Source organism: Otolemur garnettii, unplaced genomic scaffold (assembly GCF_000181295.1).
Source record: "Otolemur garnettii isolate 467f Iridium unplaced genomic scaffold, OtoGar3 scaffold00089, whole genome shotgun sequence".
Taxonomy (NCBI): domain Eukaryota; kingdom Metazoa; phylum Chordata; class Mammalia; order Primates; family Galagidae; genus Otolemur; species Otolemur garnettii.
The window spans coordinates 4,805,740-4,809,889 of NW_003852484.1; positions in this window are offsets into that span (position 1 = coordinate 4,805,740).

The window sequence follows — 4,150 nt, forward strand, 5'->3', positions numbered from 1 at the left end:
ATGTAATTAAAAAAAAGTAATTTTAAAATAGTTCAAACATATTCAAAATATGGATGACTCCATTCATATATTAACATATTGAATAAACATATTCAATAAAATGGATGATTCCATTATAACTGGATTGTCATACCGTTCTGTTCCTGAGTCTGCATTTATCCTCACAAGTAGTACTACTTTAATTGTTCTTAGTTAAAAAATAACAGATACTTAATACTTAAATCACATCATTGTGTCCTCTATAAATAATGTTTACAGTGTTTCAAATAAAGAAAAGACATAGATGACCTGAATTATCGCATGGCATGAGATAGAATCAGAAGATCAAACCCATGGAAGTCAGTGCCATGTACACATTGCTAAACAGTAATTTTATTTTATCTGAACAATATATACTGTCACATAAAATTAATGGTATGAATTTCAATGATACTGGTTTCATAGTTTTATTAGCATTCATATTGCTAACACAATCTTGGTTGATAGTTTTATTTATATTTATTATTAAAATTAAACTAATTTAGATAATTGTTCTTTCCTCTTAACGGGGTCAGAGAAATCTGTCTTTTTCATTTCCCTTATATTTCTGGTCTAATAGCTTATTTTGAAAAGTGAGAGAGTAAAATAGCCAACATGTCTTGTCCTTTAGGATTCCATGCTGCTAACCAGAAATAACTACTCATTTTTCTACATCCTCTAAACTTACTCTTACATTAGTCAGTACAACAGTCCCCTAAACCCCTAAGCCAGCCAAATCTCAGTAACTTTATGGAATAAAAGTTGACATGTACCTGCTTGCTACTACAAGTCTAATATAGGGAAGCAGAGAAGCTCTGTTCATCACAGTTCCTCAGATACCCATGCTAACAGAGGCTTTAGCTAGATGCAAACTTCCCCAATCACCAGAATAGTGGCAAACTGGACACTAGTTTGTAAAGTATCCATCTAGAAATGCTACATATCACCCCAAATTATACTTCATTTGCTACAGAAAATTGCCTGAAAATCACCTAAAAACAGACCAGGAAGAGCAGTCCTACCATATAAGTAGTAGGGGAAGTGGAAAAATTTGAATCTTACAGGATGCATATCACATTCACTAGTCTAGAATTAATATTTGTGTCAATTAGGGCTCTTTGCAAACAAGAGAAATTGACTTTGGCTAATGTAGCAATAAAAAAGAACTCATTTGGAAGGACTAAAAAGGGAAGATTAAATAACCAGGTTAGGAAAGATCGAGATCTTGGGCAGTCGTGGGTGTCTTTGTAGCAAGAATAAACGATGGCCTCTTCAAGACTGGCCACAAAACTTCAGTCATTTTGTTGTTCACGGCGGTTGGAAATTGATTGGCTATGTTGAGTCATATGCCTACCCCTTGGCTAGTGGACATCAACAACACATCCTTAATATCCCACTGCAATGGAGAAAGAAGTAATTACCCAACAGAAAAATCAGTGTTTTATGAAAAGAAGGAAAGCAAGATACTAGACAACCAAAATGCATCTTCTTTCTCTTTTGAAAATCGGAACTTTATTAAGCTGCCTCTTGGCATCTGTTCCACTCTTAATTCCTTGGAACTTTTTTGCTGGTGTCATGATAATAGCATGAGAAACTGACAAGAGAAAGATACTGCCTGCCCACGATTATCTTACCTTCTGACATGTCACATTGCTTAAACCTTCCAACATTATAGCTATTGTTTTCTGAAGTTTTTATCTTTAGGAGGGGTTTACATCAAACAGTCATCACTGAAACAATTCATAGATCAATTTGCGAGATTAGATGGCCATAATTTATGGGAGCAAGACCATATGGGAAGGAAAAGATGGACTATGAGAACATTTTTAAAAGTCTGCAGCCTGGAGAACTTCCCAGAGAATAATGATTTGCTGGGGGTTGAGAGTAAGGCTCTAGAAAATGGTCCTGGGTAGCCTTAAGTTCTAGTATTATGGTTGAGGAAAGGAGCCACAAGCAAACACTTTTACAGTAAAAATATGAACATAAAACACTTCCTGTCATTCCACTCTTGCAACATCTGACCTTTGAAATTTGGCTACTATTGCGTTCTTCATGAGTACCACCTGTTTTTCCCACTTTAGAGAATGAGTTATAAATAAAATGTGTTATTAATATTTGGCAATGCAGCTTTGAACACAGAATAAAAAGTTTTGCTGACTACTCTCACAGTCCTTGAAGACAGATGGACCGGCATGTGTGCCTCATTTGAAAAGACAGCAGTTTGTAATGGAGGGCCAAAATCTCATTCTGTCCACCCCACCCCCACACACACTGGTTCTGCAGGCTGAGCTTTCTGGATAATCAGATAGAGCTCTGCATATGTGAAAAAAAGACAATAGCACAAGTCTGTGATGAGTTTGAGTTATATTTAGTTACTTTTATTTATTTAACTTTTTGAAAGGAGACTGATGCCAAAGGGTCACTGGATATGCTTATAAAATAAAGCATTTCATAATAAACCAGATTTTCCCAGTACAGTCCCTCATGGACACAAATTCAGCAATCTGGATGCTGCATCTACTCTCTCCGGCCATGAGTAACTGCCACTTTGCATAATGGCCCAAATGCAGAAACAAATACAGTACAAAGATAAGAAAATGGGCTTCCACACCAGTTAGCTAATAAATTGCCACTTTAGTCCCTAAATGAATTCCCAGTGGCTTAAGAGTTGACATAGGTTCTTAATTCCTGTCAAACTTCCCAACAGGCTATAGAGAAATGATAAATTATTTAGAGTTTAAAGTATTAAAGATGAAATACAGAAAAAATCAGTAACTGTGATTATTCCTTAAGCCAAGGCGTTAGTGAATTTTTCTAGGAGGCAATGTACGATGAATGATGTTGTATTTCAAGGACTCACTCCAAGAATGAACGTAGAAATATGTTATTGTTTGGTTGCATTATAGTGGACTGAGGCATGTGTTTATTCGCTACAGGCCAATTTGGGGGAATGGTTGCATCTGTGTAACATTACTAGAGACTGGATCAGAACCTAAATTTAGTCATGTCATTCTCCTGATTAAAATACTCCAATGGCTTCCCACTGATACTAGAGTGAAGTCTGAAATCTGAGATGTGGCCTACTATCCTGCTTGGTTGGGCATTTACTTGCTAATTTAGCCTTAGCTTTTGCTAAAGTGCTGTAGACAAACTGACCTCCAAAATCATTTTTCATTTTATTTCTTCTAAAATCTCAAGGTCCTTTTCACACAAGGTTCTTTACAGATACTGGCCCCTTTAACTGGGATACTAATTCTTTAATTATTTAAGTGGCTAACTCCTATACATTTTTCAGGCTCAAAGTTATTCTTTCTTAATCTTCCCTAACACTCACAGGAGGTTAGATTCCCTTATGACATTCTTTTCATTTTTTTAGTACTCTTCATTTATATGACTCAACAGAGTCCTAATCAATTAATATCTTGCTCATTAGACTGCAAGTTTCATGATGGCAAGGACCTCATCTGTTTTAATCATTCTGTATCTCAAAACCTATTACAGAACCAGATACAATAATAGTGAATGAATAAATCTCAATATTGTAATTTATGTCTCTTAAATTTAACTTAGTAGTAGTCTTATATTATTATTTCTATAGGAAAAGACATTCAGGATACTACGTAAAGATGTCAAGAATATATTTATCCTGTTTCATCAGCTTCCCCCCTCCCCGCCTTTTTTTTGAGACAGAGTCTCCCTGGGTGGAGCGTCACAGCATCATCATAGCTCACAGCATCCTGAAACTGTTGGGCTCAAGCTATCATCTTGCCTCAGCCTCCTGAGTCCTCCTTGGACTATAGGTGTGTACTACCATACCTGGCTGGTTTTTTCTATTTTTAGCAGAGATGGAGTCTCACTTTTGCTCAGGCTGGTCTCAAACTCCTAAGCTTAAGCAATCCTCCTACCTTGGCTTCCCAGAGTGCTAGGATTAAAGGCCTGAGCCACCATGCCTAGTACATTTATAACTACCCTACTTCTCATGTGACCTACAATGGAAGAACAATGTTGTTGTGTGTTCCTTGGAGCTTCTGATCCGGTGACGCAGGGGAAAGAACTGCAGACGGAATGAATCTTCTGTCCATCCTCCAGCTAACACCTCGGCTGTTTCTCCACACCCCCTAGGGAGAGTCAC